At 40.8% G+C, this 12,214-nt stretch overlaps 1 protein-coding gene across 6 annotated transcripts in view; it reads left to right on the top strand.

Annotated features, from left to right (window-relative positions):
• Window positions 1–12,214, top strand: part of LOC140844947 (uncharacterized) — a 205,728-nt gene that overhangs the window by 46,443 nt on the left and 147,071 nt on the right. For 2 of the 6 annotated variants that reach the window (XR_012123777.1, XR_012123692.1), the window contains exon 4: window positions 938–4,854. The exons of the other annotated variants lie outside the window; for them this stretch is intronic. The gene's annotated coding sequence lies outside the window, so the exon portion shown is untranslated. Of the gene's footprint in view, window positions 1–937; window positions 4,855–12,214 lie in introns of those variants that run through there. 6 annotated transcript variants of the gene reach the window in all.

Below are 12,214 nucleotides of genomic sequence, written 5' to 3'. Positions count from 1 at the left end.
TTGCTTTCCTAACTCAAAGTCCCATGTCCTCCCAGTTTCCTTACACACATTGAAAACATGAATTCATATAGTTAATTCTTAAGGGCTCTCTCCTGTGCTCAGTAACAAGTTTGCCAAGGTCAATCTTCAGCTGTCTTTCATGCCTTTGTCCTTTCCCATGTCTGTTTCCCCTACTAGCTTCTGAGCTTCTCTAGGGAAGGGACATGCTTATTGGTGTTTGTATCTCCACAACCATCTATCATATTACCTGGCTCACACCTGGTGACCAATAAATAATTGTTAAACTGAAATAATGAGTTCTGCTTTGTCATCCAATATACTGGCTGTACCGTCTGGGGAATACTGTCAGTCTGTCGATGCTCGCATTGTAGTTATTAATGATGTAAAGAGTCTCCCATGGAATTTAGTCCTGCTTGGAGTAGAGGGTTGGGAATGAATGAACACTAGTGCTCCTTAGAGCTTCCAGAGACTCTGTATCATTTTTGTTAACATGGACTTTGGACTCAGATAGGCCGGTTATGAACCTTAATTTTGCTACCGGGCTGTAGTGGTGCCTTGGAAAAGTAATGCAGCTTTCAGTGCCCGAATTAGAGGTGCTCAACAAATGTAGGTTGTATGAATTAAGGAATTGATTATTGCTAAACATAATTTTTTATTATCCCTAAAATAAGAGAAAAATATATACCTAACAGTACTGTTAAATACTTATGTGGCAAACTCAAGAAGGTAGAATATTATTTTGGTATCTTGGAAACATACTTTTGAATATCCATCATTTTTTACTGCCCTTGTGCTTTTTTGAATTATCTCTTTATAAGTATGTTTTAATTTCAGCAAAGGGCTACAACTAATATTTTATATTAATAGTTTATATTAATATTATTTTATATTAATGTCCTATGTTTCTATAACATACTCTTTCATTTTACCTTCATAGCACCCATCTGAGGTTATTAAGATTATCATCCACACTTTACAGCCTGGAAATCTGAATCCCAGAAAGGATTTGATCTACCCGAAGTTACAGCAGTGACCAAAGTATGACCAGAACCTAGAGCTTCTAACTTAACATCTGGTTGACTTTGCCCTCTGCCTCGTTGTCTTCTCAGTGATCAGGATTTCTAAAAAGAACCAAACATGTATCTCTGCATCCCAGGCCTTTTTGATGAAACACAAAGGAAAGGAGACTGGAATCCCAATTTACTGTGTGGCTTTTGTGCTGGTGCACTCATGTTATAGTTTTGATCTCTGACGTTTGCTTGTTGGTGGACTTAAAAGGAAGAGAACTGGGGAAGGAGTGCATTAAGCTTGACAGCTGTGTTTGTGTTTGCAGCTGTTGATATGCACACAAGGCTGCAGGGAGACCCAGTTCACTGCAGAAGAGCTGGTCTCCAGGCCTGAGCACCACAGCCTCCCTGTGGGTGTTTGAGGACTTGCTGGAGTTCAGAAGATACAGGCAAGTCCTACTCAGTTTAGGATTCTTCAGCCTGAAGCATATCCTCCTCAACCTGAAACATATATTATACATGGATGCATGCCCAACAGACTCAATAAGAAGTTTAGCAAAGGTGGGTGGGGGAGCAGAGGAAGATGGGGTGACATAAACAACTGATAGTTTGAAGAAGTAGTGTAGATTATTGGCCAAAGTGTGGTTTCTGGAACTAATTGAGCACCTACTATGTGCAAGGTGCTGCAGATATAGCAGAAAAACCCTGATGCCATGGAGCTTACGCTTTAGGGGGAAGAGACAGATAAAAAAAATTAAGTAAAAGTGGTAGACTGTATTAGAAGGGTGTAGAAAAACAAGACTGGGAAAAGGACGGAGTACTACTCACCCCCCTCTCTGGCCCATGGTCACTGTTCAGGATTCAGCTTTCCAGGGCACCAGCTTCTCAGTCCTGGGATGCCTTGGTGCTCCTCTACCAACTCTAGACCCCTTTTCTCCAGGCAAGAACAGGTCTTATGGTTTGCATCTGGTATGCACTGAGTAAGTAGTCACAAACTTACTTACATAGCATGGATTCAGAAGTGAATAAAAATAGAAATCAGAAGAGATAAAAGGAGAGGAGAGAGAGGCGAATTATTTAGATGTAAGCAGACACGCACACAAAAAAAACTGTTACAATTAAGCTTTCTTTTTTTGCTTGCATTTTGTGTCATTAATATTGAATTGAGTTGTGACTTATTTACCAAACACTTCTAGGTAGGCAGTAGGGGCATACAGAGGAGACTCAGCTGTACAAAACCCTGCTGCCCACTGGAGCAATATTTCTATTTTCCAAACACATCCTTCCTCTTTTCAAAAGAGATTTGGGCATGTGTTATTAGAATGCAGTAAACACAATGCAAATGCCTGACAGATAAGCCAGGGCTAAGGGAAGGATGAGACTGACCTCATCTCAGTGACAGGGGTCAAACCCTCCAGAAGCTGAGGAGACTTCCAGTTGTCAGGGTCAAAGAGAGGACACCTACCCATTCATAGAGGAGATGAGGGCTTTCTTTCAGAAAGTCTTCAGGGTGGACCGTCAGTGAAGGAAGAGGACAGAGTTTAACAGGCAGTTCCTCACTAATAGCTTTAGAATGAATGACAGTTGTGGTTGGTGTGACCAGGGTGTTCCTCTATCAGTCTCCTTCCACTGGCTGATGTTTCTGAAGAAGAGGTCAAAGGACAGACCTTGGAAACCCAGTGGGAGCCATGTGGAGCCACAGCGTCTCCTTTGCCAAAGCAGGTAAAAGCTCAGGGCCCTCACGCAAAGCAGGAAAGACGGTTTTCGTTGCCATTCCTGAGGCCTACCAGCTAGGCCTGGCCCTCCATGTCCATGGTTTGCAGACATTTTTGACCATACTTTCAAGTTAGAAACACATCTAACAGTTTCATCTAACACCACACAGACACACGCACACCACCTCAAGCAAAAAATGCCCCAAATGTCCAAAATAACATTTCTCATATTTCAAGTGAGGCACTCTGATTTTTAAAAATTCTATTTAATTCTATTTTTTTATTGATACTTGTACCACCTAAAAAATTAATTTCATGTTACACTAATTGGTCACAACTTATATTCTAATAACAATACTTCAAACCAATTGTTCTCAACCCAGGAAGCTTTTCAGACTTCACACACATGTCTATCCCTCAGTGACATGATGTGTACAGGTGGCAAAGCCCCTAAGTGGTTCTAATATGCCCCTCACCATCCTCTAGTCAACCCACAGGGACAGGTGCCTGGAAAAGGGAACAGAAGGGAGAGAACAGGAAGGATTTTTTTCTTAAGGCTCAGAACAGAGCTGGTCTTCCCTGTCCCAGGGGTGCCCCCTAATAGAAGGAGGTTCTGGGTTCCAATTAAGATATGAACTATCAGACTGCCACAACTTTTAGGAGATAAACCAAGTACATTTATGCACTAAAAACAATAAACCTAAGGAGAAATGAAGCCTGTGCTTTTTAATCCTTACATAGTTAAGAAAAAGCCTTCTGTGGCCTTAGGGCCAGAGGTCCAGATGCAACAACACCCATGTGTTCTTGAATGCCAGTAATAAGCTCAATCAAAACTAGACCCCCGCCCCATCTTCACTAGATGTCTGCTGACCCTCTAGGCCCCAAGTGCTCCTGGATTTTAACATCCAAGTGTGCCTTGTATTAGAGTGACCAGAAATTTTGCAGGCAGCATCTTGGAAGTACAGAAATGAAATTAGGATCCAACTAAAGAGTGGCAGTCTGTTGGCAAGAACCTTCATTCCCACGTGCAGGCCTTACATAGGTGGTATAGTACCTATCATACATGATACCCAGAGAGAACAACTTTTTAATAATCCTCCTGTATAGGATTAAAGTATCTTCAGTAATTATGAAATGAGACAAAAAATAGTAAGACCCAGAAAATAAATGTAGATGCTGACATTTAAAAAATTGAACTTGGTGTATGTAACCATGCCAGTAATAAAACAAAATTTAAAAATTTAAAAATGAAATAAATGTTATAATGCAATAGGAGGAAAAAAATCTACAGATTAATTGCATTACATGCTTCTGAAAAAAGAAAAACTTGTGTGCCATAGTAATGAATAATAACACTATCATTCCTATTGTTTTCAGGCTTTAATCTCTGCAAATTTGCCAAAGATATTATCAAAATAGATCTTCTTTGCATATTCATGTTTAGTAGGCAGGATAGTCAGATATGTGAATCCATCATTCTCATAATTTATTGAAGAACTTTTTTATTAATTTGAAACATTAAACGTTTCTTTCATATGAAGCAATGAACATCTAATAGGAAAAGGTTTAAACATAAGGACACATTTATCAGAAATCCCTAAATAATAGCATTTTACAAAAAAAGTCCATAAATTTCAATACTGTCCATTTTGTTTGTTCCTTCAGGATTAATTTTAGAACCTTGTAGATGTCTCTACAGTTGAAAATTTCCCACTAAAATGTCTTCAGCAAAATATTTATCATTTTTTTGTAAAGACTCAAGTTTCTCATCTTCTGCAAAAATCAGAAATGGGCTGAGTGATAGTGAACCTTGGCATGGTTTCATCCATTGTTTTAGAATGAGTTACATAATTGAACTAACTCATGTTCTAATTCTGTGTTCTTACAACCATTTTGCTATTATTGTTTATTAGAATCTACTATTTAAAGACAGGTATATGTAATGCCACAGGAGTGGAGGCACAAATTGTGGCCAATGCAATTTTGAACTGACTGTATAATTGGAGTTCCCTGAATTGCTTGCATGTCGAGTATAATGTTTTTCAAAGTATGAGAAATACAATTGTAATGATATAAAACTCATATATATTAGAACTCAACCCTATATGTAGCAATTGTTTTAAAACATAGAGCAACACAATTTTCTTCTGGGAAGAGTATTTATTATTGAGTAGGGCAGACTTTTGTAGCAACCCGCCGGGTATGTCACTGGGAAGCAGATCTTGAGTTGAAGCACTGACTGATTTGAGTTATGGTGTGATAAGATTAATCTCCAATAAGGCATTCAGCTACAAGGATAACAAAAGTCTTCACCCTCTATCCCTTATAATGTTCTTGGTCTTGAAGTGAACAGACCCATCAGCAACTGTTTTCACTGAGGATGCAATAGGTATGGAAAGAAAACTTATGCTGCATCTACAGGCCATCCCTTTGAGATGGGAGACAGTGTGTTTAGAAGTGAGAAATAAGGACTCTGTTTGATCCCAGTGTGAATCCCAGGTGTGTCACTTATTTTTGGTAAATGATGGCAAATTTTTGGCATAAATGTAGGCAACTTACTGAGTCTCTCTGTGCTGAGTATCCTCACTTGTAAAGTGTGAACAACAATAGTGCCTGCCTCATAGAGATTGTGTGATGATTAAATGAGATAGTGCATGTACAGTGCCTAAATCTATGTCTGGTGCATGGAAAATGCTGTTGTGAAATGGTCATTAAGGGCATGATAGAAGTGTGCAGATCAACAAAGTCAGTTCTTTCACGGGTTTAAGCAAACAGTATAAAAACCTATTTCTGAGACAGATGTAATTGTAGTTTTAAGTAAAAGCTGGATTTATCCCATTAGCAGTATTTTTTAAAGGGCTATACCATCTATTGTCATTCTAACTCGAGATACACAGGAGACTGGAGTGGCTCTGAATTCACAGGATAAGTACATTTTATTGCACAGTAACTCGAATTCCTAAAAAAATCCTTGGAAGCATCCCAATTATAAGGGATGACTTGAGTCAAGGGAAAACTGTTCCCCTTTAACAGCTTGCAGTTGTTCTTTGCCACCACCCAAGCCCTTATCAGATCCACACTATGGAATATATCTGATTTTCCTGACCATGCTGCCTACCAATTCATCCTGACAATTTAGTATTCCAACTATTTTCATCCTCTCACTTCTGTTCAAGAAGCTACCACACCTCTCTGCCCACAATGAAGTTAGCCAGCATGGTTAACGATTGAAACTCTTTCAAAGGAGTTCCCTCTGTTTTCACTTCCTAACTCTAGCTCAGCTTTGAACAACTTCCAGAATGTGTAGCTGCATTACCACCTTACTTTACTTCCTTTCCTTATCCATGCAAATAGTCTCCTCACTGCTCATTCTCTCTCCAGAGCCTTTCCTTCTCTTTACTGTCCCAGTATGAGATGTAGAAACTGAGACTTAGAAGGTGAAATAACTTGCCTAAGTTGACATGTTTAGCTTGCTCCATGGCAGAGCTGATACTAGAATTCTGATTTCTAATCTAGTGATTATATTCTGAATATCTATTGCAATTAAGTTTCAAAATGCAGATACAGATCATTCCCTTCCTTCACAGGTTTAGCTAGAACTGACATCTGCTTTTCACTTACCTCCCAATAGACAAGAGACCCTAAAAAGTCTTGGAAGTAAGTTCTAATGAGATACAAGTTGGGGAGTGGGTGTGCATGTGGGCATGGATGCATGCTGGTTCGGTAAGAGTGGGGAGTAAATCTAAGGGATAGGACAACATTCAATATGACAGAAGTAATTTTGTTTTGAATGGGTATTTGAGGATATAACATGTCAATAAATTTTTCCCTTCTGACCAGTTTCTTCAGTCCATATTCTTGCACACCACACCAATATCCCTTTCATCACTTTTAGCCAGTGGCCCCACAGTTTAAAAGGGTGATTTTATTGCTTCTGATAGGCATTTTGAAGGAGAAGGGTTTTGTCCTTCCTCTCACCTGCTTTCACTGAACAGAAGCAAGGATTGGAAGCAAATGTGTTCTCACTCCCATTTGAAGTTCAGAATTAAAGTGTGTCTACCAGGTTTCATAATGACAGGCAATACAGAATATAAATAGGCATACTTGGGTAGAATTTCAGTGAGTATGGTATTTAGATATAGCTCATACTGGGTTGTAGTTATTTTTAATAATTTTTATAAACCAGCATAGTTGAATATGAAGGACTGATAATATTTAAATACCTGATGTTATTTAAATTTATATTAAATATTTAAACATTAAAAATGAATATCAAGGGCGGAGCCAAGATGGCGGCGTGAGTAGAGCAGTGGAAATCTCCTCCCAAAAACACATAGAGCTATGAAAATATAACAAAGAAAAATCTTCCTAAAATAGAGACCACAGGACACAGGACAACATCCAGACCACATCCACACCTGCAAGAACCCAGCGCCTTGTGAAGGGGGTAAGATACAAGCCCCAGCCCGGCGGGACCCGAGCGCCCCTCCCCCCGGCTCCCGGCGGGTGGAGAGAAACCGGAGCGGTTTTTTTTTTTTTTTTTTTTGGCGAGCGCTTTTTGGAAGCCTTAGAGGGACAGGCCTCCGTTGCTGGGGAGGCAGGGTGGCGGGACCGGTGAGGAGGTGCCTGGGAACGGCGCCGGAGGACAAAGAATATCCCGCGTTTCTCCCTGCGAGACCTGGGGGCGGGTGCCTGAGACCGGTGCCTGAGGACGGAGGAGGTCGCGCGTTTTTTCCCCTTTTTTTTTTTTCTCTTTTTGGCGAGCGTTTTTTGGAAGCCTTGAAGGGACGGGGACCCCAGTGCTAGGGAGGCACGGTGGCGGGACTGGTGAGCGGGTGGCTGGGACCGGCGCCTGAGGACAAAGAATATCCCCCGTTTTTCCCTGCGGGACTGGTGAGCGGGTGCCTGAGACCGGCACTTGAGGACAGAGGAAATCGCGCGTTTTTCCCCTTTTTTTTTTCTCTTTTCTGCGAGTGCTTTTTGGAAGCCTAAAAGGGACAGGGACCCCGGTGCTCGGGAGGCAGGGCGGCGGGACTGGTGAGCGGGTGCCTGGGACCGGCACCTGAGGACAAAGAATATCCCGCATTTTTCCCTGTGGGACCGGTGGGTGGGTGCCTGAGACCAGCACCTGAGGACGGAAGAAATCGCGCGTTTTTCCCCTTTTTTTTCTCTCTTTTTGCTGAGTGCTTTTTGGAAGCCTTGAAGGGACAGGGACCCCGGTGCTAGGGAGGCAGGGCGGCGGGACTGGTGAGCGGGTGCGTGGGACCAGTGCCTGAGGACAAAGAATATTGAGCGTTCCTTCCCTGCGGGACCGGTGGGTGGGTGCTTTTTGGAAGCCTTGAAAGGACAGGGACCCTGGTGCTAGGGAGACAGGGCAGCAGGACCAGCGAGCGGGTGCCTGGGACCGGCACCTGAGGACAAAAAAAAAAAAAAAAAAAAAATCGCTTGTTTTTTCCTTTTTTTCCTTTTTTTTTTTCTCTTTCTTTCTGTTCCCTCTCTCATTGTTGCTGTTGTTGTTTTGGTTTGGAGAGTGCTTTTTGGAAATCTTAAAGGGGCAGGACAGGTCACTTAGACCAGAAGCAGGGAATCTGGGGATCTCTGGGCACTCTAACCCCCTGGGCAGCAGGGAGCACAGAGGCCCCTTACGGAGATAAATAGTCTCCTGGCTGCTCCCCCTCCAACGGGGCTCCACCATTTTGGAGGAACAGCCCCAGCCAGGCCAAGCCCACAGCAACAGCGGAGATAAACCCCAAAGCAACTGGGCAGGAAGCAGAAGCCCTGTCTGCGCACAGCTGCCCAGCACAAGCCACTAGAGGTAGCTATTCTCCCAGGAAAAGGCTACAAACCAACAAGAAGGGAAGCTCTTCCAGCGGTCACTTGTACCAGCTCTGCAAACTATCTCTATCACCATGAAAAGGCAAAACTACAGGCAGACAAAGATCACAGAGACAACACCTGAGAAGGAGACAGACCTAACTAGTCCTCCTGAAAAAGAATTCAAAATAAAAATCATGAACATGCTGACAGAGATGCAGAAAAAAATGCAAGAGCAATGGGATGAGATGCAGAGAAAAATGCAAGAGCAGTGGGATGAAGTCCGGAAGGAGATCACAGATGTCAGGAAAGAGATCACAGAAGTGAAACAATCCCTGGAAGGATTTATAAGCAGAATGGATAAGATGCAAGAGGCCATTGAAGGAATAGAAGCCAGAGAACAGGAACGTATAGAAGCTGACATAGAGAGAGATAAAAGGATCTCCAGGAATGAAACAACACTAAGAGAAATATGTGACCAATACAAAAGGAAAAACATTCGTATTATAGGGATACCAGAAGAGGAAGAAAGAGGAAAAGGGATAGAAAGTGTCTTTGAAGAAATAATTGCTGAAAACTTCCCCAAACTGGGGGAGGAAATAATCGAACAGACCATGGAATTATACAGAACCCCCAACAGAAAGGATCCAAGGAGGACAACACCAAGACACATAATAATTAAAATGGCAAGGATCAAGGACAAGGAAAGAGTTTTAAAGGCAGCTAGAGAGAAAAAGGTCACCTATAAAGGAAAACCAATCAGGCTAACATCAGACTTCTCAACAGAAACCCTACAGGCCAGAAGAGAATGGCATGATATACTTAATGCAATGAAACAGAAGGGCCTTGAACCAAGGATACTGTATCCAGCACGACTATCATTTAAATATGATGGTGGGATCAAACAATTCCCAGACAAGCAAAAGCTGAGGGAATTTGCTTCCCACAAACCACCTCTACAGGGCATCCTACAGGGACTGCTCTAGATGGGAGCACCCCTAAAAAGAGCACAGAACAAAACACACAACATATGAAGAATGGAGGAGGAGGAATAAGAAGGGAGAGAAGAAAAGACTCTCCAGACAGTGTATATAACAGCTCAATAAGCGAGCTAAGTTAGGCAGTAAGATACTAAAGAAGCTAACCTTGAACCTTTGGTAACCACGAATCTAAAGCCTGCAATGGCAATAAGTACATATCTTTCAATAGTCACCCTAAATGTAAATGGACTTAATGCACCAATCAAAAGACATAGAGTAATAGAATGGATAAAAAAGCAAGACCCATCTATATGCTGCTTACAAGAAACTCACCTTAAACCCAAAGATAAGCATAGACTAAAAGTCAAGGGATGGAAAAACATATTTCAGGCAAACAACAGTGAGAAGAAAGCAGGGGTTGCAGTACTAATATCAGACAAAATAGACTTCAAAACAAAGAAAGTAACAAGAGATAAAGAAGGCCACTACATAATGATAAAGGGCTTAGTCCAACAAGAGGATATAACCATTCTAAATATATATGCACCCAATACAGGAGCACCAGCATATGTGAAGCAAATACTAACAGAACTAAAGAGGGAAATAGACTGCAATGCATTCATTGTAGGAGACTTCAACACACCACTCACCCCAAAGGATAGATCCACCGGGCAGAAAATAAGTAAAGACACACAGGCACTGAACAACACACTAGAACAGATGGACCTAATAGACATCTATAGAACTTTACATCCAAAAGCAACAGGATATACATTCTTCTCAAGTGCACATGGAACATTCTCCAGAATAGACCACATACTAGCTCACAAAAAGAGCCTCAGTAAATTCCACAATATTGAAATTCTACCAACCAATTTTTCAGACCACAAAGGTATGAAAGTAGAAATAAATTCTACAAAGAAAACAAAAAGGCTCACAAACACATGGAGGCTTAACAACATGCTACTAAATAATCAATGGATCAATGAACAAATCAAAATAGAGATCAAGGAATATATAGAAACAAATGACAACAACAACACTAAGCCCCAACTTCTGTGGGATGCAGCGAAAGCAGTCTTAAGAGGAAAGTATATAGCAATCCAGGCACACTTGAAGAAGGAAGAACAATCCCAAATGAATAGTCTAACATCACAATTATTAAAACTGGAAAAAGAAGAACAAATGAGGCCTAAAGTCAGCAGAAGGAGGGACATAATAAAGATCAGAGAAGAAATAAACAAAATTGAGAAGAATAAAACAATAGCAAAAATCAACGAAACCAAGAGCTGGTTCTTTGAGAAAATAAACAAAATAGATAAGCCTCTAGCCCAACTTATTAAGAGAAAAAGAGAGTCAACACAAATCAACATAATCAGAAATGAGAATGGAAAAATCACGACAGACTCCACAGAAATACAAAGAATTATTAAAGACTACTATGAAAACCTATATGCCAACAAGCTGGAAAACCTAGAAGAAATGGACAACTTCCTAGAAAAATACAACCTCCCAAGACTGACCAAGGAAGAAACACAAAAGTTAAACAAACCAATTACAAGCAAAGAAATTGAAACAGTAATCAAAAAACTACCCAAGAACAAAACCCCGGGGACGGACGGATTTACCTCGGAATTTTATCAGACACACAGAGAAGACATAATACCCATTCTCCTTAAAGTGTTCCACAAAATAGAAGAAGAGGGAATACTCCCAAACTCATTCTATGAAGCCAACATCACCCTAATACCAAAACCAGGAAAAGACCCCACCAAAAAAGAAAATTACAGACCAATATCCCTGATGAATGTAGATGCAAAAATACTCAATAAAATATTAGCAAACAGAATTCAACAGTATATCAAAAGGATCATACACCATGACCAAGTGGGGTTCATCCCAGGGATGCAAGGATGGTACAACATTCGAAAATCCATCAACATCATCCACCACATCAACAAAAAGAAAGACAAAAACCACATGATCATCTCCATAGATGCTGAAAAAGCATTTGACAAAATTCAACATCCATTCATGATAAAAACTCTCAGCAAAATGGGAATAGAGGGCAAGTACCTCAACATAATAAAGGCCATATATGATAAACCCACAGCCAGCATTATACTGAACAGCGAGAAGCTGAAAGCATTTCCACTGAGATCGGGAACCAGACAGGGATGCCCACTCTCCCCACTGTTATTTAACATAGTACTGGAGGTCCTAGCCACGGCAATCAGACAAAACAAAGAAATACAAGGAATCCAGATTGGTAAAGAAGAAGTTAAACTGTCACTATTTGCAGATGATATGATACTGTATATAAAAAACCCTAAAGACTCCACTCCAAAACTACTAGAACTGATATCGGAATACAGCAAAGTTGCAGGATACAAAATCAACACACAGAAATCTGTAGCTTTCCTATACACTAACAACGAATCAATAGAAAGAGAAATCAGGAAAACAATTCCATTCACCATTGCATCAAAAAGAATAAAATACCTAGGAATAAACCTAACCAAGGAAGTGAAAGACTTATACTCTGAAAACTACAAGTCACTCTTAAGAGAAATTAAAGGGGACACTAATAAATGGAAACTCATCCCATGCTCATGGCTAGGAAGAATTAATATCGTCAAAATGGCCATCCTGCCGAAAGCAATATACAAATTTGATGCAATCCCTCTCAAATTACCAG

This window comes from Manis javanica, chromosome 1 (assembly GCF_040802235.1).
Source record: "Manis javanica isolate MJ-LG chromosome 1, MJ_LKY, whole genome shotgun sequence".
Taxonomy (NCBI): Eukaryota; Metazoa; Chordata; class Mammalia; order Pholidota; family Manidae; genus Manis; species Manis javanica.
The sequence above is the reverse complement of the archived record's forward strand: the minus strand, read 5'-3'. Positions and strand labels throughout refer to the sequence as shown.